The sequence below is a fragment of the Heterodontus francisci genome, chromosome 1 (genome assembly GCF_036365525.1).
Source record: "Heterodontus francisci isolate sHetFra1 chromosome 1, sHetFra1.hap1, whole genome shotgun sequence".
Taxonomy (NCBI): domain Eukaryota; kingdom Metazoa; phylum Chordata; class Chondrichthyes; order Heterodontiformes; family Heterodontidae; genus Heterodontus; species Heterodontus francisci.
In genome coordinates this window covers 246,300,585-246,326,351 of record NC_090371.1, presented here as the reverse complement: position 1 = coordinate 246,326,351, position 25,767 = coordinate 246,300,585, and positions in this window count along the sequence as shown.

Genomic DNA, 25,767 nt, shown 5'->3' with positions numbered 1-25,767 from the left:
AACAGCACCTACAGTGTTCTAAACTTTTCAATTTGCATTAACAACCATTTTTAAATTTGTCTAATGAGCATTCTTCCATCAAAATATTTGCCCCCCAAATTGGACACTCTTTTGGTATTGGTTAATACAATGTTCTATTCTTCCAACCTACAGCTCGACTGATAAAGCTGTAACCACTTCACTGGTAGGTCACAATAGGCTGAAACCTTAGCAAAAGCCCATTAAAGAAAATAGGGAAGGAGATTACCTGTTATTTAAGGGTGTGTGTTTTATACTTCTAAAACTGATCTAGGTAAGGTCAGCTGGAAACAGTATAAAATCCATTTACAAGAAGTCTTCTTCTTTGACTTAGGCAGTCCCTCAGGAGCAAGGATGACTTTATATTTTATATTTTTTATATTTAGAGATACAGCACTGAAACAGGCCCTTCGGCCCACTGAGTCTGTGCCGACCATCAACCACCCATTTATACTAATCCTATACTAATCCCATATTCCTACCACATCCCCACCTGTCCCTCTATTCCCCTACCACCTACCTATACTAGGGGCAATTTATAATGGCCAATTTACCTATCAACCTGCAAGTCTTTTGGTGGTAGGAGGAAACCGGAGTACCCGCAGTACCCAGAATTGAACCCGGGTTGCTGGAGTTGTGAGGCTACGGTGCTAACCACTGTGCCACTGTGCTGCCCACTTTCTTCCACTCCAGGGTTATGGGTCCTTAGGTGACTGAATAGTCCAATTCTGAATCCACATAGACTGCCACAGGTGGGGCAGGTGGTGTTTGGTGAAGCGAGTGAATGGGATGCTCGATTTTCCGAACGCTCCTTCCACTGTTTGCACTTGGTCGCTGCCTGGGCATATCGACATTGTTCGAACTGGCTGGCACCTTCTCAGATGCTTCTTCTGCATTTTGGGCGGTCTCAAGCAAGAGATTCCCATGAATCAGTGGAGATGTCACATTTTTTCAGGGAGGCTTTAAGGACATCCTTGTAGCTTTTCCTCTGCCCTCTTGGTAGCCTCTTGCCGTGAAGGAGCTGGGAGTAGAAAGCTTGTTTTGGGAGTCTTGTGTCAGGCACGCGGACGATGTGGCCCACCCAACATAACTGACTAGCCATGACCAGTGCCTCGATACTGGGGGTGTTAGGCTGAGAGAGGACACTGATATTGGAGTGCTAGTCCTGCCACTGAATTTTCAGGAACTTGCGGGGGCACTGCTGGTGATATCTCTGCAGGGCTTTGAGATGTCTGCTGTACAGTGTCTACATTTCTGATGCATACAAGAGGGCAGGTAACACTGCAGCCTTGTGGACCATGAGCTTGGTGCCTGTGATTGAGAGACTTCAGTCTCCTGCTGAGCCTGTGACTGGCCACTGGTTATACCAGTTTTACAAGAAATATTAGCAAAGTCACAGCCTCAGCTTAAGGGTATTATCAACAGTGGCTCACAAACTTCAATGCTAAAGCACTGGGACACTTTACCAAGTGACCTGAGATTGAAGTTAGCACACAGAATGCCCCTAGAGAATGGATTTTGCCAGAAGGGATGACATGTCTTCAGGCAAGTTAGAGTAAAATCTGATAGTAAAGCTCAAACCCAGGAATGTTCTGAGATGATTTATGGAGAGGTCCTTATTCCTTTCGAAGGGAAAAGTATGAATATAGAGCCTGCAAAATTTGATAAGACCTGAAAACAGGATTGGAATGTACGATTAACCTGCACGATTCCTTCTGATGCAGGCAGCAGGCAAACTTCATCGGGTGAATGAATCACAAACAGCCCAACCAGAAAGGGATTATGTTGGTTGTCTCTTCTCTTCCTATTCTTCCTCCACTTCCTCCTCCACCTCTTCCTCCTCCTCAGCTGATCACTGTATAGCTGGTGGCAACAGCTGTGCCCTCATGATGGCAAGGTAGTGCAGCGGTCAGCAGACTACAATGAACATTGACACGTGCTCTGAAGGGATTCTCTAGACTGGTCCAGACAGCGGAACCTTTGTTTAAGCACCTTAATTTTCTGCTCGATCACATTTTGGCGGCAGCATGGCTTTTGTTAAATGTATGCTGCCCACGTGTGCATGGGTTGCACACAGAATCATGTGCCACGTGGTCAGCGGATAGTCCTTGTTGCCCAGTAGCCACCCTCTGATTTTTCATGGTGTATCAAATGCAGATGGCACAGCAGACTATCGCAGAATGAAGGCATCATGACTGCTGCCAGGATACTGGGCATTAACCTGCGTGAGAGGCTGCATATGGTCACACATCAACTGGATGTCAAGGGAGTGGAATCCCTTCCACTTCTGCAAAGTGAATACCTGAAGTCAATGGCTCCCTGTACAATGGGGATATTTTCAGTCGTCGGGTGCTCGCTCTGCCTACTTCTCTCTGGCAAGACATGTATTCGGCTCTCTTGGAATACAGAGCTTCAGTAACCTCCCTTATGCAACAATGGACTGGGCGATGTTGCAAATATCATCTACTCCAGCTTGGAATGAGCCAGACACATAAAAATCCATGGTCACAGTCACCTTCACAACAATTAGCAATGCCATCCTTGCCCTGCTCTGAGGCTACAGTTGCAGCAGCATCAGGTGACAGATTTCAGTGAGCACCTCCTTAGTGAAGCAGAGACTTCTGACAAGCTGTTCGTCGCTGAGGTTCATGTGGGAGAATTACTCCCTGTACACTCTGGGAGAATATGGCCTGTTGCTGAGAACCCTTCTCCCCTCCTCCTCCTCCCTCTTTCAGCAGCTTGTCATGCTATAGTCCAAGGTGGATGCACCCATGTCTGGGAGCAAGTGGTCTGTGAAGAATCCTTGAAGTCTGGACAAAGTCTTTCAACATGTGCCACACCACTCCCTGAAAACTTCAGTAACTTTAAACAACTCAGGAAACTACCAAAGACTTCTACAATCACAGAAACAGCCAATAGAAATTAATCAGCAACTAACCTGTCAGTTGTTGATGGTCCATTTAAATAGTGCTGATGGGTGGTCCTGTGTGAGGTTACGAGAGGGCATTCGTGGAACATTGAGCTCCAAAATGGCAGTGCTGGCATCAAGTCAGCATTACACACTGATTGACATTGCAACCTGTCTACTCTATATACTGCAAGCGGACGCTCCCTTCATGTATGCTAACACCCTCACCAAAATGTCGTCCAGCGTGGTCAGCACCAGAAATGTGCTTGCTCACTGCGGACACCATTTTGGAGGCAAAACAGTCCACATAATGCTGAAAAAAACAGGTTCTATGCATCCAAATTTTGCAGCCAGAGGACCTAGATTTCATTTAAAATTGAGCAACCAGGATGCTGTGTCAAAGTGCCAACGAGGACACTACCAAGGGTGAAAACAGTAGAAGAAAAGATGAAGTAAATCAGGAAGTAGTAATTAGGGGTAAATTTTCACTTTTACCAACGGACAGAAAATAGGCAGTTGAGGATTGGCTATCTGTTTTAGATCCTGTCCAATTGGAAATGATGGTTTCCATTTTGGAAAAGAAACTTGCGAGAGGTGTGAAATGGGCAGCCAATCTGGTCCCACTTGGTTTTAACACCCTGTAGACTGTGGAAAGAAGGAAAGCAACAACAAAAAATAAGACTGAGAAAAGGGAGAATCACTAAAGTAAAGTTACAAAAAGAATCCTTCTGAAATTATGCCAAGTCTAAAAGTGTATAAAAAGATCTCTATCACATGTGCAATACAAGTTACTGAATAATATTTTCAATGGAATAACAGCAGCTGATTCTTACTTTACATTATAGCACAGCTGAGGATCAAATGCCCATGGCAAGCAGCTCTCAGCTTAAAGGTTAACCAGTTTCAATACTTTGGATATTAGATGAATAAAATTATGCATTTCATTGGCATCCTCAGATTGAGTCAGAAACAGTTCTCATGAAAGGCATCTGCCAGACTGTGGCCACACCTTCTCTCCAAGTTGTAGCCTGACTCCATTTCTCACAGTCCTAATACACGATAGGCTCGCGATTGCCTCTAGCTGACCTGAAGATGGGAACAAATTGATTAAAGATTACATTTCTAAGATCCAGTGGCTCAGTTGGTAACTGTACTGATCAATGTGATCTAATCCCTGGTCTCTGGTGGGTTAGTTGATCTTAGTGGGAGCAGCAGCAAGGTTGTCCTAGGAATGTCAAAGATCAGCCAGGGCCTGTGTTTTTGATTGCTAACCTGCTGGAAAGTGCATGTCTGTGGATGTTGGGTGAGAATAGGCTCAGGATTAACTAGATGGTTGAATAGCCTGCCAACATTGACATTCCAGACTCACGTGGAGAATGACCAATTGGGCAAGGTACCTGATGGAGTCAGTGACTGTGAAAAACTACCTTGAGAGGGAAAGAAAGACAGTTAGAACATCAACAAAAATTAAAGAAATCTAAACTATATTGACCACGATTTTCCTTGGAACTGCTCCGCAACCATAACTTCAGCAGAAGTGCATCAGAGACTCTGTTTACACTTGGCAGAACGGGAGCAAATCCCAGGAAATTCAGAGCAATTGATTTCAAACTGATCATTTTTTAAAGCATCCTCATGAAGAACGAGAGCATTTATATCTTAATAAGTTTCTGAAAACCTGTGTTATAATATTTTTCTCTGTTGGTCTAATACAAAAGATTACCCTGAATATTGTGTTTTTAATGAGGCATGGCAAATTGTAATGCCGTTATTCTGTAGTAGTTTGCAAAGTCTTTATTCCCACATTTAGGCTATTACTCTTTAATTTCACACGGATTTAAGAAAAACCTCCGCATGAGTCTGCTTTGATGCATTCCTATTAATGATGAATAACTGTAGCTTGTGTGAGGCTGACAAAAAAGAACAAAGGAATGTAAATCTTTTCAAACTGTAGGCAAATTTCCTCTCTTCCCTCACCCAACCCCCAGCTGCGACTTCCCAGCCCTCTAACTCTGCAAAGCCTCTCATTGTTTCTCCTGACACTGGATCACCAAGCGGAAAAAAACTAACTGCCAACACAACAGCAATCCTCTGATAGGGCCTAGTGGTATCTAATCAAGGGCAATAGGCCACTTCCGAACAACTGGGCAATAAAAGATTATTTCCAGTCACAGAGCAAAAGAGAACAGGCGGGGGTGGGGAGCAGGGGGAGGGGGGGAATCTCTTGTCTGTGGGAGGAAGTGCATTTAAGAAACCCAGTAGACGGGAACCATCTGGCCCTGAGTTGCACAGCCTGTTCTTAGAGAGAAAGAGAGAGAGAGAGAGAGAGACCCACAAAAGGGGCCACTGACTTGCAATCTGGTTCAAATGGTGAACATTCAAGAAAAGAGCGGAGATGAATGACAGATAACCAACTTGGAGGCTGGAGTGCATCTTTCTTCGCAGTCTCTTAATCTGGAAATGTCTGTAAAGGTGGTGAAATCTAGCCAAACACGAAACTTGGACTATGTGCCAGTCAGACTGAGCAGACTGAATATCAATCCGAGGATTTTTTTTTAACATTTGGGTTTTATTTAATCATGGTCTTGTTTCCCTTTCTTGGTGAGGGGACCAGAGAAAAGGAAGAACTTTGATGATACTCTGTTCACAATAACATGATAAATCCCCTGGATGGTAAATCTAATATTTTACCGGCGATGTTCTCAAGCTATGAATGAAAATCTCTAACCTGTTGGCTAGCTTCCACAGTCAGGAGAAGAAATTAGGCCTCATTACCACTGGTTTCCAAGCAAAAAATGAACACAAAAAAGTCCCATTTCAGGGTACAACATCCAGGCAGATTTGCAGGCATCTCTGACAGCCATCTAAAACAATCGTTGGGTATCTTGCGACTTTTAATGGAGAGCATAATACCTGCTTAAGGATCCCTGCTCAATTCAGGATCACTTCGTCTACACACAGCCTAAACAGTGCCTAAATCGCGATCCTTCTAGGGTCCTCGGAAGGGTGCCACAAAAGTGTAAGTTTTTTTTTTACTTGCTCCTCCTACCTCCACAGCTCCACTGCATGCCACATCCAGCCTGCACTTTCATCCTGTTTTCCTCCACCCCTCCCATCCTAAAACTTACCTGTGGGCCACCAACAGCAGATGGAGATGACATCATTGTGTACAGTTCTGAGCATAGCAAAGTAGAAAGTATATATTGACCTTGGAAGGAGTGCAGCACAGATTCACCAGAACATTACCAGGGCTCCGTGGTTAAATTGTGAGGAGAGATTATATAAACTAGGCTTGTATTCTCAGGAATATAAAAGGCTAAGGAGTGATTTGATTTAGGTTCATGGATTTTGAAAGGAATCCATATAGATAGACACTCTTTCTACTAAAGGGAGGGGCGGGTAGGAGATAACCTTAAAATCAGAGCATATCCATTCAGGAAAGAAGTTAGGAGACATTTCTTCACACAATGTCTTTCAGGGAAGGAAATCTGCCGTCCTTACCTGGTCTGGTCTACATATGACTCCAGACCCACAACAATGTTGTTGACTCTTAAATGCCCTCTGAAATAGCCTAGCAAGCTACTCAGTTGTATCAAACCGCTACGACGTCAAAAAGGAATGAAACCGGACGGACCACTCGGCATCGACCTAGGCACCAGAAACAACAATGGCAAACCCAGCCCTGACTACCCTGCAAAGTTCTCCTTACTAACATCTGGGGGCTTGTACCAAAGTTGGGAGAGCTGTCCCACAGACTAGTCAAGCAACAGCCTGACATCGTCATACTCAAAGAATCATATCTTACAGACAATATCCCAGACACTGCCATCACTATCCCCAGGTATGTCCTGTCCCACCGGCAGGACAGACCCACCAGAGGTCGTGGCACAGTGGTACACAGTCGTGGGGAGTTGCCCTGGGAGTCCTCAACATCGACTCCAGACCGCATGATGTCTCATGGCATCTGGTCAAACATGAGCAGGGAAACCTCCTGCTGATTACCACCTTCCCGCCACCCCCCACCCTCAGCTGATGAGTCAGTACTACTCCATGTTGAACACCACTTGGAAGAAGCACTGAGGGTGGCAAGGGTGCAGAATGTACTCTGGGTGGGGGACTTCAAGTCCATCACCAAGAGTGGCTCAGTAGCATCATTACTGACCGAGCTGGCCGAGTGATAAAGGACATAGCTGCGAAACTGGGTCTACGGCAGATGATGAGGGAACCAACAAGAGCGAAAAACATACTTGACCTCATCCTCACCAATCTACCTGTCACAGATGTATCTGTCCATGACAGTATTGGTAGGAGTGGCCATCGCACAGTCTTTGTGAAGACGAAGTCCCATCTTCACATTGAGGATACCCTCATGGTGGCACTACCACCATGCTAAACGGGATAGATTTCAAACAGATCTAGCAATGCAAAACTGGGCATCCATGAGGCACTATGGGCCATCAGCAGCAGCAGAATTGTACTCAACCACAATCTACAACCTCATGGCCCGGTATATCCTCCACTCTGCCATTACCATCAAGCCGGGGGATCAACCCTGGTTCAATGAAAAGTGCAGGAGAACATGCCAGGAGCAGCATCAGGCATACCTCAAAGTAAGGTGTCAAACTGGTGAAGCTACAACACAGGACTACTTGCGTGTCAAACTGCGTAAGCAGCATGCAATAGACAGAGCTAAGCGATGCCACAACCAACGGATCAGATCTAAGCTCTGCAGTCCTGCTACATCCAGCCGTGAATGGTGGTGGACAATTAAACAACTAACTGGAGGAGGTGGCTCCACAAATATCCCCATCCTCAATGATGGGGGAGCCCAGCACATCAGTGCAAAAGATAAGGCCGAAGCATTTGTATCCATCTTCAGTCAGAAGTGCCGAGTGGATGATCCATCTCGGCCTCCTCCTGAAGTCCCCAGCATCACATATGCCAGTTTTCAGCCAATTCAATTCACTCCATGTAATATCAAGAAATGACTGAAAGCACTGGATACTGCAAAGGCTATTGGCCCTGACATCATTCCAGCAATAGTAATGAAGACTTGTGCTCCAGAATTTGCCATGCCCCTAGCCAAGTTGTTGCAGTGCAGCTACAACACTGGCATCTACCCGGCAATGTGGAAAATTGCCCAGGTATGTCCTGTACACCAAATGCAGGACAAATCCAACCCGGCCAATTACTGCCCGATCAGTCTACTCTCAATCATCAGTAAAGTGATGAAAGGTGTCATCAACAGTGCTATCAAGCAGCACTTGCTTAGCAATAACCTGCTCAGTGACACTCAGTTTGGGTTTCGCCAGGGCCACTCAGCTCCTGACTTTATTACAGCCTTGGTTCAAACATGGACAAAATAGCTGAACTCAAGAGATGAGGTGAGAGTGACTGCCCTTGACATCAAGGCGGCATTTGACCGAGTATGGCATCAAGGAGCCCTAGCAAAACTATAGTCAATGGGAATCAGTGGGAAAACTCTCCGCTGGCTGGAGTCATACCTAGCGCAAAGGAAAATGGGTGTGGTTGTTGGAGGTCAATCATCTCAGCTCCAGGACATCACTGCAGGAGTTCCTCAGGATAGTGTCTTAGGCCCAATCATCTTCAGCTGCTTCATCAATGACCTTCCTTCAATCACAAAGTCAGAAGTGGGAATGTTCACTGATGATTACACAATGTTCAGTACCATTCACGACTCCTCAGATACTGAAGCAGTCCGTGTAGAAATGCAGCAAGACCTGAACAATATCCAGGCTTGGGCTGATAAGTGGCAAGTAACATTCGCGCCACACAAGCCAGGCAATGACTATCTCAAACAAGAGAGAATCTAACCATCTCCCCTTGTCATTCAATAGCATTACGATCGCTGAATCCCCCACTATCAACATACTGGGGGTTGCCATTGACCAGAAACTGAACTGGAGTAGCCATATAAATACCGTGGTTACAGGAGCAGGTCTGAGGCTAGGAATCCTGCAGCAAGTAACTCACCTCCTGACTCCCCAAAGCCTGTCCACCATCTGCATGGCACAAGTCAGGAGTGTGATGGAATATTCTCCACTTGCCTGGATGGGTGCAACTCCAACAACACTCAATAAGCTTGACACCATTCAGGACAAAGCTGCTCATTTGATTGGTACCCCATCTACAAACATTCACTCCCTCCACCACCGATGAACATCGGCAATGTTGTGTAAGATCTACAAGATGCACTGCAGCAACTCACCAAGGCTCCTTCGACAGCACCTTCCAAACCCTAGACGTCTACCACTTAGAAGGACAAGGGCAGCAGATGCATGGGAACACCACAACCTGCAAGTCCCTCTCCAAGCCACACACCATCCTGACTTGGAGCTATATCGCTGTTCCTTCACTGTCATTGGGTCAAAATCCTGGAACTCCATTCCTAACAGCACTGTGGGTATACCTACCCCACACGGGCTGTAGTGGTTCAAGAAGGCGGTTCATCACCACCTTCTCAAGGGCAAATCTAGCCAACGATGCCCACATCCCATGAAGGAATAAAAAAAAACAAAGGGTAGCAGAAGTGTGAAATTCCCTTAAGTCAATAGATTCTAGCTCAATTCATAATTTCAAAAAGAGCGATAGATTTTCGCGAGCAAAGGATATTAAATGATATGGAGCTAAGGCAAGTAAAATGAAGTTAGTATAAGTTAGTATCTTATTCCATTGGCTGAGGGAATGGTGGAAAGGGGTTAAAGGTCGGATCTGGAAAAAATGGTTTTTCAGGGGGGAGAGAAAAATAAGTTTATTGTTTGATGATTGGAGGGGTGGAAGAGGGTCTTTGATGTGAACTTTACTGTTTTTATTTAAATTAAAGGCAATGTTCCCTCTAAACATTCAAATGATCTGTCAGGGTTTGAAACCCTTTAAAAATGGCGCTGGCACCTGCTGGGTGGTGCCAGATGCCATTGCCGGGGACGCACCCTTTAAGTCATCAGGGGCGGCCACTCCGCCCTCTCTATTTAAATGAGCCCCACCACAGTCAGCAGCGCACAGGTTGCGCGTGCACCGCATCTTCTTTCAAGTGAGAACGGCAGCGAGCTTATAAAATTCAGCCCAGTGATCTCTGTGGGTTGCAATCTGTAATTAGGTGTAAATTTTAGAAGACAGCAGAGGAGGATGTTTTATGTCTGAAAAGAAGCTTTGTTCATTCACATCATCTGCTTTTTCTTTCTGAATAATAGTTTACCAACTGACATACAAAAGTTATGACAAGTTTATTAACAATTTCTAAAAGAATGACTGGTGTTCTGCTAAGCAGAGAGAGCTGTGCATTCAATATTTTGGATGTGTTTACATTAGTTTAGCATCACTGCAAAATGGTTTCCACTTAAAATTGCAGATAACTCCAACATTGGCTCCTGATTTGGCTCCAGAGGGGAGCAGATTAGGAAATCCAGAGGACCATGGATTTAATACCTCATACAGTCTAACTTTAGTGATCAGAGGATCAGTCAGACTTATTAGACATTTTATAAACATACCCACAGCTTATTTAAATATATTGAGAGCATGAACACTCCACCTATACTCCCAAATGTTAACAGTGGGAGCAGACCTCTGTACTACATTGGAGCAGAGCTCCGTAGTGCATTTATAGAGCTCTGTCCTGGATCTAATAATCCAGTTGCAGCCAGGCAGTTAAGACAAGGATATACCAGCTTAGTTGAGTTATTTTTATTTGTTCTCAGGTGTGGACAAAGCTGATGAGGCCTCAATCATTGACCATCCCTAATTGCCCTAACAACATGGCAGTTGGCCTTCTATTTGAACTGCTGCAGTCCTTATGCCAATGGTGCTTCCACAATGGCGTTAGATAGATAACTAAACGATAATGAAGGAACACCGTTATATGCCCAAGTCAGATTGGTGTGTGATTTGGAGGTGATGCTGTTCCCATAACATTGATGCTTTAGTCCTTCTCGGTCCTAAAGGGCACAGGGGAGGAAAGAATTGTCGAAGTAAACTTGGTTAGTTGCTGCAGTGCATTCCATACATCATATTTTCAGTTGTGAAGTGCACCTATGGTGCCGGGGTCAGATAATGGGTCCAGGAGCACAGGGACTATTCAAAAAGACTGCTCTGTCCGAGAGAGTGTTGAGCTATTGCACCCAGACATGTGGAGAATATTCTGTCACTGACTTGAGTTTTGTACATGGTAAAGAGGTTGTAACGGATCATTAATGAGCCACTCATCGCAGCCTGTGCAGCTTCTACCCTGTTCTGTAGCCAGAGTGTTGATATGGCTAGTCCAGATAAGCTTCTGATCAGCGGTGACCGAAATGTTGTCCAGATCCTGTTGTAGGTTGCATGAGCTTCTTCACTATCAAAACAGTTGAGAATGCCGCTAAACACTAGAATTGTCAGAAAACTGCCTCTGTCCCTGACGTTACGATGGGGGTATGGACATTTCTCTAAGGAACACAACATGACGTCTGTGATTGGTACCTGTAGTGGAACTGTGCCCTTAACCATCTGTTGGTATTAATTCACAATTTCCTACATTACAACAGTGACTACATCGCAAAAGTACTTCATGGGCTGTAAAGCACTTTGAGATATCCGGTGGTCATGAAAAGCACTATATAACTGCAAATCTTTCTCTTCTTTATTACCAGAACACAGATTAGAAAAGACTGCACTGTAAACAAGATAAGGAAAAAACCTGATTTGATTGCTGGTCCTAACTATTCTCAGCCAGGTCAGCAGCATGAGTACTACAATTGGTCTCAGCATCCTGAGTTATGAAAGTGGATGTGTATAGATGTTAGCTAAGGACAGGATCGGGCTCAACTGTAATGCCCCCATTGATGAAATAACCTATAAGCACTTATTGGGTTCCCAGATGGAGAACATCAGTTGGGTGGGGTGCCAAAGCCCTACAGGCACCTATGATACTCTACCTCAGCATGAATCTCTTCAAGACAGCAGCGGAGAAAAGCTTACCCCCAACCCATCCACAAGCATTAGCACGGAAGGAGCATGGTTTGGGGAGTCAGCTGCAATTTCACTGTTAATGTGGCATCATGACAATATCATTATTCATGTGAAGATCAACACTGGCAAAACAACACAATGTCATAAAGATAATGCACTGATGAACACATCCAATTATCATTCCATTGATTTCAATGTTCTCCTGGATAGCCATCCACATGCCACCCTCCATAAATTTAAGCTCATCCAAAACTCTACTATCAGTATCCTGTCCAACACCAAGCCCCCTCACCCACCATGCTGCTCATTGTCCAACATTGACTCTTGGTCCCCTAACAATTCAAATGTAAAATTCACATTCTCATTTCAAATCCCTCTATGGCCTCACCTTTCCCCATCTCTGTAGCCCTACAAACCTCTAAGAAATCTGTGTTTCTCCACCATGGGCCTTTTGTGCATTCCCCACTTCCTTTGCCCCATCATTGGCTGCTGTGCTTTCACACATCTAGGACCCTAAACTCTGGAATTCTCTCACTAATCCTCTCTACCTCTGCAAGTTGTTAGCCTTTAAGAAATCAATTACTGTTTTTTTGTGTACTATGCTGCATTGTTACTAAAGGGAAAGATACAAAACTTTACATTTACTTCACAGTGCCTGGAATACAGTTGCAAAGCTCTCAGGGTCTTTGCACCTTAATTAATAACAGAAGGATTTATTTCTTTCCCCGACCTCCATTGTTCCCCTTTTCTTCCTGTCCTTTCCTGAAGTTGGATCTCGTGTGTGGGGTCCACAGGTGCCAGTCCTCTGGTATCTTACCCACAATATGTGAGCTGATACCTTAAGGACTGGATTTTCCTACATAATCCTGCCCCAAATCAGACAGGATTGCAGCCAAACAAGTGGCAAAATTAGATTGCCAGCCCAGCTCCATATCTCCCCCACAATCTTTGCTTCCCTCCCCCTGCCCCTACTGGGATTGTTGCCACTTATTCCTTCCACATCCACCACATCCAAGCAGGGGCACAGGGCCCAGCTTCTCAGTTCCAGTCTGCCTATTTTACTGCTATTACCCAGGACAGCCTGGTGAAAGGTGGCAGTAGACTTGGGTAATGCCCCTGAGTTTTGCAGATGAAGGAAAAAAGCCTAGGGGATGCTTCCTCCCCCTCTAAATTGCCCCTCATACATTTAACTACATCTTTGGAGCTCTTCTGCCCCTTTAAATGCACATCGGCACATTTTCTGGTGTTGCAGTGCCTTTCCCATTGCATTACCATTTCATTTCCTCATGGTATTGTAAAGTTTACGTCATGCCTGACAAACCTGATTTAAGAGGTGACTGAAGTACTGGACAGTGGAATGTCCACAGATGTTATTTATATGGACTTCCAGAAGGCATTTGATAAAGTTTCTCATAAAAGACTGTAGCTAAAGTTGAATTTCATGGAATTGAAGGCAGATTATTGAGCTGGTTAGGAAATTGGCTCAGTGGCAGGAGAAAGAAAATAGGGATTATGGGCAGGTACTGCAATTGGCAGGATGTGACTAGTGGTGACCCATAATGATCTGTATTGGGGCTTCAACCATTCACCATATTTATTAACAAGTTAGATGATGGGATTGAAAGCCACATTTTTTTATTTTGGGGCGGCACAGTGGCGCAGTGATTAGCACTGCAGTCTCACAGCTCCAGTGACCTGGGTTCGATTCTGGGTACTGTCTGTGTGGAGTTTGCAAGTTCTCCCTGTGACTGCGTGGGTTTTCGTCGGGTGCTCCGGTTTCCTCCCACAGCCAAAAACTTGCAGGTTGATAGGTAAATTGGCCATTGTAAATTGCCCCTAGTGTAGGTAGGTGGTCGGAGAATTGTGGGGATGTGGTAGGGAATATGGGATTAATGTAGGATTAGTATAAATGGGTGGTTGATGGTCAGCACAGACTCGGTGGGCTGAAGGGCCTGTTTCAGTGCTGTATCTCTCTATGACTACCTCTATGACTAGTCTATGACTATGACATATCCAAGTTTGCTGATAATACAAAGATAGGTGGTGTTGTAAGCAATGTCGGTGGAAGCATAAAATTACAAAGAGATACTAATTGATTACATGACTGAGAAAAACTGTGGAAAATGCATTTCAAAGTAGGCAAATGTGATGTCATCCACTTTGGAACTGAAACGGATAGAATAGAGTACTTTCTAAATGGTGAAAAGCTAGAAACAATGGAGATCCAAAGAGACTTCAGGGTCCAGGTACATAGATCATTAATATATCATAGACTTGTATAGAAAATAAGCACAAAACATGAAATGCTGGCCTTTATATCTAGAGGACTAGAACACAAGGGGATAGAAGTTATGCTACAGCTATACAAAGCATGAGTTAGAACACACCTGATGTACTGTGAATAGTTTTGGGCAGCACACCGACGTTGAATGGAGTGCAGAGTAGATTTACCAGAATGATACCTGGACTCTAGGGGTTAAATTATGAAGAGAAATTACACAAACTAGGGTTGAATGCCCTGGAGGTTAGAAGACTAGCGGTGATTTGATCAAAATTTTCAAGATATTAGGGGGAACAGATAGGGTAAACAGAGAAATACTATTTCCACTGGTTGGGGAGTTTGGACTAGGGGCATAGTCTAAAAATAAGAGTAATAACCTTTTATTTTATTTTAACCTTTTATTATTAAAAATAATAACCTTTCAAGAATGAAAATAGGAAACACTTCTACAGGCAAAAGGTGGTAGAAGTTTGGAACTTTCTTCTGCAAATGGCAATTGATGCTAGGTCAATTGTTAAATTTAAATCTGAGATTGACAGATATTTGTTAACCAAAGGTATTAAGTGACATGGAGCACAGGCAGGTATATGGAGTTATGTCACAGCAGTGATCTCATTGAACGAAGGAACAGACTTAAGGGGCTAAATGGCCGACTCCTGTTCCTATGTTATTATGTTCTTATTTCCCTCTTGGCAGTGGGAATCCCACCAGGAGCCTGCCCTGCATGGCTAATGATCCCAATCCAGGAAAATTGTTTGGAGTCAAGGATGCATCAAAAGAGTGGACAGAGATCTGCCCCGTTGCTATTCTGTCCCAAAGCAGAGAATCTCAGCCTGAGTGACCTTGAGGGCCATCACAGCGGAGTCTAATCCTGTCCTCAGTATCACTGGATAATGATGACAAGTGGACACCCTAGTTGATACTTTTTCTTTTTCATCCAAGAGAACTGAGGTCATGTGAATCTTTCGTACAGATGCCCTGACTGAGCTCAAACCATCGCTCTAATGTGGGAATCTTTCTGGCTTGTACCACCCAATATCACAGATGTCAATGCCTTTTGAGGAACCCAGTAATACTAATATTTCAAATGTGAATCCCTGACCTCAGCCAGGCCATCATGGAAGGTGCTAAATGGAGGCCAGAGAATGGTATGCGACATGTTAATGAAATTGAGGGCCACAAAAGGGGGAAGGCGATCCCTTTAAAATGGAGGACAGAAGTTGAAAAATGCCTTGAATCTGATGTCATGCTCCTAGGAAAGAGCTATGTTCAAATGAAATGGGTTAGAAGATAGGGCAACAACACTTTGGCTCCAATCCTCCAACCCCATTCTCCCTTAAAGTGCAGCTTCACAGTAAGAGCACAGAATAAGTGAATTTACTCTTATATTTACCTTTATAATCTCTATTGCTCCTTACAGGATTTCAAAGTTGCTAAAGCTTTATTGGAAAATTAATGTGAGAAAATTCCTCTGATTGCAGGTACTGTTTCTAAAGTTTGGGTTTAGCGTGACAGAGACAAAAGCTCTAAGGTAATTTTCTCAATTACTGTATTTGCATTCCTTCTATTGACAACTGTTGGGGATTATATTCAAGGTGCTAGCCTATCTTATTGCTAAATACCTCCTTCATCAACATAAATGTACTTGCGTTTTGGTTCCATTCTGTGCTCAGTACTTAGATTACATTTTTTTTTCCTTATGCTAACACAACTTCTCCTGTTCCTTTTCCACTCTTATCAACAAATCTTGGTCTTTTATATTTGTAGTCGAATGCTATAAAGGTGTAATTATTTATTTACTGAATCACAGTTATGACTCCATGGTTGGATGATGGAGGGCTAAAATTTCTGGCAATTATTCTCTTTAGTAAGAGGCAGTCAGCAGGAAATGCCGAGAGAGAGAGACATAATCCTTCACAAGGGGTAAAGGATGGACAATTTACTTTCATGAGCCAGCTATATCCAGTCTTATGTGCACATCTCTGAGCACCCAGCTAAATTACACAGAGCATGGGAAAATGTAAGCAATTATATGGAAGAGGAGATTATTTTTTAAATGGAAATAATAATAGACAGATCATTTTAATCTCCTTTTCTTCCCACTGCCACCTCAGCCTTCCAACCTCCTCTGGCAGTCAGGGTGGGAGATTGATGTTTTATTCCCTGTCACCAATTCACATCCAGTAAGGGGGTTAGGAAGAGTTCCAGGTGCTCCATCATTACCTATTCACATCCATCATGGAGGGTAGGAGAAAGAGAGTCTGTCTGTCACATGGCCATCATTAATATGCCTTTACTTGGTCCAAAGGACCAAACATTTGGTACCCTACTTTGTTGCTCCCCAAATCAGGTAGGATTCTAACAGCCTGCACCGAGGGCGTGTAAGAACAGAGAGGCCAGAGGACTAAATTAAACTCGTCCTCGGGCCAAATATAATAAGTCAGTTGGCCTTACGCAGTTCACCTGTTGGGGTCTCACCAATTTCACCCCACGCCATGGCCCCTTTTTAAGTCTGGGGTGAGGCGATTGGTTGGGAGGTGAGGGCAGGCAGGGAGCATCCTGTTTGTAGAGACATAGGTTTTGCAAGTTCCGACGCGTGCAAATAAGTTTAACAACTCAGGTCTGAAATTAGTGCAAATTAATAGTGAGTGCTTACAGGTGTTAATCTGTTAACTGTGGATCAATGGTTTGATTATATACAGGTGAAGGGTATTAATTGGGGTCTTAGTTGAGCACTTAGAAGCAGAAACTCACTGAGACTGGTGGGAGGGTTTGAGTGAGGAGTTGATGTTTGGAATCCTCTTATTTTGCACAATATGAGCTAGGTACCAGAAGCCTACTGCCAGAAGTTTTGAACCCTCAAGAAGGAGACAGATCAAACTTACTTGGAATTTGAGAGAAGTGAGCAGCTGATTTTTGACCAGTGGCTGAGGGCTCTTAAAGTGAAGTCCTGCTATGAAAACCTCAGAGATAATTTTGCGAGAGGAATTTAAAAACTCTCTCCCACTCTCCATAAGGACTTGTGTAGAGGAACAAAAAGCTCATACAGCAAGGCAAGCTGCAGTTCTGGCTGATTAGAAAAAAACTAATGTACAAGTTGTTTCCCCAGGGGAAAACCTTTCCTTGTCACCCCCACAAATCTGAAAAGGACAAGGATGGGAAGATGATAGAAGCTCGAGTAGTCCTGGGAGAGAGAGAAAACCAGAAGACACAGTGGGCCCTCCTCCAGCCAAAAAGGAAGGTGCTGTAAGTAGGAATGAGACCCAGAGACCTGTGTGCTTCCACTGTAATAAAGCAGGTCATCTAAGAGCTGACTGCTGGAAACTACAGGGAAAGCCTGTAGGGTTAATCAGGGCACACCTGCTCAGTGAAGGAGAAAGGACCCTGCAGGAAAGCACAGCTGAATATGATGTGGCTTTAACTGCAGCAGTAGTATGGTCGCTCTAAACAGGCTCCAGAAGCTGGCCGAGTGCTTCTACCCTGAGGCACAGTGTGGCTTTCATGCAGAGAGATCGACCGTTGACATGCTGTTCTCCCTTCGTCAGATGCAGGAGAAATGCCGCGAACAACAGATGCCCCTCTACATTGCTTTCATTGATCTCACCAAAGCCTTTGACCTTGTCAGCAGACGTGGTCTCTTCCGACTACTAGCAAAGATCGGATGTCCACCAAAGCTACTAAGTATCATCACCTCATTCCATGACAATATGAAAGGCACAATTCAACATGGTGGCTCCTCATCAGACCCCTTTCCTATCCTGAGTGGCGTGAAACAGGGCTGTGTTCTCGCACCCACACTTTTTGGGATTTTCTTCTCCCTACTGCTTTCACATGCATTCAAGTCCTCGGAAGAAGGAATTTTCCTCCACACAAGATCAGGAGGCAGGTTGTTCAACCTTGCCTGTCTAAGAGCGAAGTCCAAAGTACGGAAAGTCCTCATCAGGGAACTCTTCTTTGCTGACGATGCTGCTTTAACATCTCACACTGAAGAATGTCTGCAGAGTCTCATCAACAGGTTTGCGGCTGCCTGCAATGAATTTGGCCTAACCATCAGCCTCAAGAAAACGAACATCATGGGGCAGGACGTCAGAAATGCTCCATCCATCAGTATTGGCGACCACGCTCTGGAAGTGGTTCAAGAGTTCACCTACCTAGGCTCAACTATCACCAGTAACCTGTCTCTCGATGCAGAAATCAACAAGCGCATGGGAAAGGCTTCCACTGCTATGTCCAGACTGGTCAAGAGAGTGTGGGAAAATGGCGCGCTGACACGGAACACAAAAGTCCGAGTGTATCAAGCCTGTGTCCTCAGTACCTTGCTCTATGGCAGCGAGGCCTGGACAATGTATGTCAGCCAAGAGCAACGTCTCAATTCATTCCATCTTCGCTGCCTCCGGAGAATCCTTGGCATCAGGTGGCAGGACCGTATCTCCAACACAGAAGTCCTCGAGGCGGTCAACATCCCCAACTTATACACACTACTGAGTCAGCGGCGCTTGAGATGGCTTGGCCATGTGAGCCGCATGGAAGATGGCAGGATCCCCAAAGACACATTGTACAGCGAGCTCGCCATTGGTATCAGACCCATTGGCCGTCCATGTCTCCACTTTAAAGACGTCTGCAAACGCAACATGAAATCCTGTGACATTGATCACAAGTCGTGGGAGTCAGTTGCCAGCATTCGCCAGAGCTGGCAGACAGCCATAAAGGCGGGGCTAAAGTGTGGTGAGTCGAAGAGACTGAGCAGTTGGCAGGAAAAAAGACAGAGGCGCAAGGGAAGAGCTAACTGTGTAACAGCCCCGACAATCAAATTTGTCTGCAGCACCTGTGGAAGAGCCTGTCACTCTAGAATTGGCCTTTATAGCCACTCCAGGCGCTGCTCCACACACCACTGACCACCTCCAGGCGCTTACCCATTGTCTCTCAAGATAAGGAGGCCAAAGAAGAAGTATGGTCCAGAAAACATACCTTTGTGGGTGCAGGAAAATTTAATAGGATTCCTGAAGATTATCAGGATTTTATGGCTGAAGGGAGGGTAACCCCATACCCCTTGAGTAGGGCAAGCAGGCCCATAATAATCCCCAGGGACACTGGAAAAGGCCTGACCTTTCCCCCAGAGAATGTAGTAAATACAAGAATGGTATTGGAGGGCAGGGTACACCTGTACCTTTACACCAGGTGCACTTAGAGTGTGACCTAGTTTTGGGACTGGTGACTGTAGGGATTGTCCCTAGTTTGCTGTGGACGGGGTTGACCTGTTCCTAGGTAATGATCTGGCGGGGGCAAAGGTGATGGTTTCCCCAGTAGTGATAGAGACTGCAGGAGGTCAGAGACAGGGTAGTGGCAGGAGACGGTCACCTGCATGTGTAGTGAAATGGGCCATGATCAAACCAGCTCCATCAGAGAAGACTGCATTGGCACTGCAAGCAGGTGATCATGAGGTCTGTTGGTCTGAAACCTTCTTTGCAAAAGTTAGAGGACACAGGGAATGAATTAAATTAATCTTCCCTAGCTGAGGCCCAGTAAGCTGACCCAGTGTTGAACGTTAGCATGGGCTGCCCAGTCTGAAACTGAAGCAGAGTGAGTCCCTGATTGCTACTCATTAAAGAATGAGATACTGATGAGGAAGTGGGGTTCTCCTCACAGACCCAAGAACAAAGAGTGGACAGTGGTCATCAGTTAGTGGTGCTGCAGAGGCACCAGAGAGAAATATTAAGATGGCCCATAAGATTATGTTGGCTGTACACATCGGTATACAAAAGACCAAAGCCTGCATAAGACAGCACTTTGATTGGCCAAAACTCCACCAAGATGTGGTGGAGTACTGTAGGAATTGGCACATGTGCCATGTTGAGGGAAACCCCAACCTGCAGTGAAATCTGCACCCTTAAATCCTGTACGGGTGTTTGGAGGACCCTCCAGCAGAGTGCTGGTGAATTGTAAGGGACCCCTGCTGAGAACAAAAGGAGACAGACCAGCACAGGGCTGGAAAAAGGTTAGAGGAAGGGGGAGAAGGAGGACAGGTTAAAGGAGGTTGAGAGGATTCTCAAATGGAAACCCCTACTGTCCGGTCAGCTAACCCTGAAATGTTTGAAAAGTTAGACCCCACATCCTCCTATGCAAATGCAGATGACAGAAGCACTCTACCAGAGTTGCTAACAGCATTTACAGAAACCTGCAGAGACAAAGAAATTCCTCAAAAGGGCAGAGAAACTGAGGGTGATGCTTCACCGAGTCAAAGTGCCGCAGGGAAGTGCAGTGGAATCTGGACAAACTCCTGCAAGCAGGAGTGTCCCAGAGGACAAAGGGAAAATTAACAAAGAATTTCCCCTGCTCCCCCCCCACCCCCCCCGCCCCAGTCAGGAGAAAGGAGAACCAAGCATACCCTAAAATGAAAATCCCTTGCATGACTCATCAGACCACTGAAAGAGCTCAGAGTGGATCCACCCATCATGAGCAGACCTTCAAACCTGGGCTAATTAATTCTAATCTTCTCTCTCCAGACCTCAACAGGAACAAAGGCATCCTAGGCAGTCATGGAAATGTGCAAGCTGCAAACCTCCCCAAAAGTCACATGTTTATTGGGATGCCTATTCCCAACGTATTGCAGGCTGATAGCGAAGAAACATCAAACCCCTTTGGGCAACGCATAATTATTTCAGACGCACCTCAAGGGAAAAGGGGCAGTTTAGAGCAGTGATGCTACAAAGGAAAGACGGGCTGTAACTATTTTTAGGGTTTCTGAATGAATGACAGAAATGCATGTGTATTTTCTTGTACTTTTCTTTCTAGTTTTTATAATGAAATGCTCTCCTAATATCTTATTTCATTCCACTGGATGTGGAGGTGTGACAAAAACAACACCTGCCAAAATGAGACATATTAATTTCATCATATGGAACATTATTTTTGAACTGTCACTGGACTTGAAATAACTTGTTTAAAAAGACCACAACAATGGCTGAAAACAGGGCTGCACATTTGCATTCTAACAGACAGTTGCCTGAAGAAGACAATGGGAGTGCTTCCCTAGTTCAATTAGCCAGATGGATTTTGATCAAAAGACATTGTGTAAGAATCAGCATTCCACCCCCCCCCACCCCCCGGCAACTGAGTGTCTAGTAAACTTGGGGGAAATCAACAAACCCCGCAGGAGAGGTTGTTCTAAATAAGGAGCTGGTCACATGACTAACCTGCTGGCCAACCTGGGGATTTTCTGAATTGTGCCACACAGAAAGGAAGAGACTGCAACTTGAAGACAACAGAGCAGGAAGGTCTCTCCCTGTCTCTCTCTCTCTCATGCAAAGTTCCAGGGACCCACAGAAGTAACTTAAGCCTTAAGAAAAGTGAAATAAGTTTAAAAGTGTGCATTGGTGCCCCAACGAGAACTGCAAGACTTAACTTCAATCAAAGACTTTACATCAAAGCCAAAGCCAGTGACTGAACTCCAGATATTGCTTCAAACCTTTCCACTTTGATTCTTTCTCCTTTTCTGTCTCTATTTGCATGTGTGTTTATCGCGTATGCATGCTAGCATATCGCGTCGCATCTTTTTAGTAGTTTTAACTGAATTAAGAGTGTTAAGGTTAATAAACTTACACCTTTCTTGTCTAAACCTGAGCGAACCTGTCTGGTTGTTTTATTTGCCATTACAATTAGAGAGCAGTGAGCAAGGACTCAGAGGGAAGCTAAAACACAGTGTTTCAAAAGTTAAACCTTGTTACGGCCAAACCAGGAAAAGGCTGAGAGCGGACCCCTTTCTCACTTGGTCATAATAGGCTAATTCTGGATCGGGTCACTGAGCCTCACCTAGGGAAAATTCATTTAATTCATTCCCTGGGTCTCCTAACTTTCCAAAGAAAGTCTCGGACAGGCAGACCTCATAGTCATCTGCCTGCAGTGCCAATGCAACCTCCTCTGGGGGAGCTGGTTTGATCATGGCCTGATCCACTACATATTCAGGAAAACTGCAGGAGACTGTCTCCCACCACTATCCTGTCTCTCTGACCTCCTGTGGTCTTACTTTCACTACTGGGGGCACTACCACCTTCACCCCCGCCAGATCATTACCAAGGAGCAGGTCAACCCCATCCACAGCGAAACTAGGGACAATCTCTACGGTCACTGGTCCCAAAACTAGGTCGCATTCCAGGTGCCCTCAGTGTACAGGTATAGGCATACATTGCCCTCCAATACCATTCACCACCACTCATGGGGTACGGGGTTACTTTCCCTTCGGACAAAAACCCTGATAACCTTCAGGAACCCTATTGTCTGTGTCTCAGCTCCTACATAGACAATGCTTTTAACTTATCCCAAGTTATTTCACCCTGGCTTGGAGAGCTGCTTGCATCAGTTGCAGACATGTTCGTATTCAATCAATCACACACAATCACAAGAAAACATCTATTATTCTTGCTCTTTTTTGAGTGGGAACAATTTAGCTTCCCACTTCCAAATTCTCTTGTTTATCTGAGGGTAGAATTCCAGACACTAGCACCCAAATTTCTGTTATGACCATGTCCAAAAGGCGTCTGGGGGTCCCTTTAAGCCTTCACCTGGTCTTATTGTAACAGGATTTAATTTTTAAACACTGTTTTGAGTTCCCCCTTGGTGAATCCTTGTTCCACATTTTCCAATTATAAGGCAAAGAAATGAGCATAAATGGGCTTTCTTAGATTTAAAGAAAAGTGAATTTTATTAAAACTTAAACTTAAACTCTAATTCAGTTACTGCCTATGAGTACACGCCACACCCCACACTACCATGCATACACAATATGCACATGCAAATAGAGACAGAAAAGAGTAGAAGAAAAATTAAATGGAGAGGTTTGAGGCAATATCAGAAGAGTTTCTTGTTACTGTGCTTCGAGCTCACTGCAGTCCTGTTGCAGGTAATTCTTTTTGTTGGGGCCCAGTATTCTTCTTAAACCTTGTTCACCGTAAGAGACTTTTCTCTCTTGGGGTTCATATGTCTTCAATGGTTTCCAAAGCTGGTGAGACTGAGATGAGAGCAGACAGGAGAGAGATCTTTTCAGTCCAGGAGCAAACAGCTTTCTGAGTTTTAAAACTCTGTGGTAAGTTCAAATTCAAAAAACTCCAACAGCCAGTTAGTCATGTGACTAAGCTGGTCTGACCACGTCTTCTGTGTATTGGGGAAGCAGGGCACTGGTTCCTTTGTTCCAACAGTGTCTGCTAGTATGCAAAATTGGTCTTTCTGGCGAGGGGCCTTGCAAATCCTTGTGATAGGCCCTCTTTTCTTCCCAGCAACAATTTTAAGTTTTAATGTTCATGTGGTAAAATTAATGTCTCTCATACTTGGCAGGTGGGGGCCTACCTGACAAGCGCCGTTCACAACCTCAGGTCAGCCGTAAATGCTTTACAGTCAATGAAGTAGTTTTGAAGTGTAATCACTGTTGTAATGCAGGAAATGCACAGCAAGTTCCCACAAACAACAGCAGCTTGCATTTACATAGTACGTTTAACACAGTAAAATATTCCAAGGCATTTCACAAGAGTATTATCAAACAAAATTTGACACCAAGGGCTGGATTTTACCAAACCCATGATGTCAGGCTCTATGGCAGGGGGCGCCACAGAGGCCGATACGGGGGGGGAGGCCCGTCCCAATCCTCCCGGCGGCAGCGAGTCTCTTTGGCGCAGCCCCCCTCCCCCCCCACCACAGCTGTGCGCCAGGACCTGAATTTCAATATTTAAATCAATAAAATGGATACATTTAAATAAACTTGCCTTCCATCTTCCAGGCCCACTGCGATCCTCAGTGTGGTAGCCATCACTCCCACGCCTTCAATTCCCCATCTGGGGAAAGCCAGTGTGACACTGGTGGGGAGGGGGGAGGAGGTAAGATTCTCAGTGTGGGGCTGGGGGCAGGGAACGGGGTCAAATAAACGTAATGGTGTAGGGGATGGTGGGAAGGGGTGAACTTTAAACTTTGTGTAGTCTGGGGAGGAAATGTCAGATTTAAAATCTAACTGTTTTGGGGGGAGAAAGGGCAAATATGTAATGTAATTGTTATTGGGGGCTGGGAAAGGAGAGTTAGAAATTTATTTGAGAACGTTTGGGGCGTGGGTGTAGCTTAAAAAATTTAAATCTGCCGGCAAGGCCTGCTGCCCTTTAAAAATGGCGCCAGCACCTGTGCACAGGCAGCTGATGCCATTGCCAGGGACGGACAGCCCACCCCCTCCACATAATTCTCTTTCACCACAAGCGTTAACACACTCTTTGCCTTTGCCTTTGTCCCATGACAGCTTTGTTATTTAATCTGTCCTGCCCTCTGCCCTATCACACACCTTCCCTTTTGTTCTCGTCCCCCCCGAACACCACCACCCCCCCTTGCTTAAAACCTAATTATTTTCTAACCTTTACCAGTTCTGATGAAAGGTTACAAGCCTGAACCGTTAACTCTGCTTCTCTCTCCACAGATGCTGCCCGATCTGCTGAGTATTTCCAGCAAGTTCTGTTTTTATTTAATTGGTTTTAGGTGTTGGTTGAGGGATAAATGTTGACCATGACACTGGGAAAACTCCTCTCTAAGTAGTACCATGGGATCTTTTAAGTCTACCCAAGATGGGGCCTATATTTAATGCCTCATTCAAACAATGACAACTCTGACAGTGCAGCACTCCCACAGTACTGCATTGAAGTATCAGCCTGGATTCTGTGCTCAAGTCTCTGGCGTGGGGCTTAAACCCACAACCTTCTGACTCGGAGGCAAGAGTGCTACTACTGAAGCATGGGATGGAGGGCTATCTTTAGTTGTTTCAAAGGCCTCTGTCACTACTGTGGTACTCCTGGTAAAAGAAATCTGCCATTTAGGCCAGTTAAATTGCCACCTTCTTGTCAGTGCAAAGAAGTTTAGGATGCACATTGACACCCAGCCAGTAGTATAAATTGGGAGTTGGGTTAGCCATCTGATTAATGAATGAAGTTCGGCAAGGGGTAGTCTTCCTACCGCCTGAGTTTTGCATAAGAGTTTGACTTAGTCTTTTTTTTAAAAATGTAGGTGATAAACTTTCCTTTGGCTTTGTTTTACTTATTGTTGTATAATCAGGGGTTTCACTTGTTTGACTTGGAGGTTTGTGATAAACTGAATCACTGCATCGTGCCAAATGATCTTTCTGATTTTATTGCAAAGGCCTGAAGGTATATTCAAACACGTGACAGAGCAACAACAAATTACACAAATGTTTGCTGTCTGCATATTGTGTAAGTAATACTTATGTTTATAGAGCACCTTATTATATAGAAACATCTCAAAATACATCACATTTAAGTTATTTTTGGGAGTGCTGTAACTGTTGATATTTAGGCAAGCACAACATTCAGTGTTAGCAATGTCCCACAAACAGCAATGAGCTGGATGACCAGTTAGTCTGTTTAATGGTGATACTTGTTAAAGCTAGAATTCTGACCTAGACACTAGAACTCCCTGCTTTTCATCAAATAATGTCATTGCACCTTTAATATTTGCCTGAACTACAGCAAAGGGCAGACTAGGCCTTTGTTTAACGTCACTACTGAAGGACGACACCTCCAACAAAGCAGCTGGTCCTCGCTGCAGTGTTGGCGTAGAC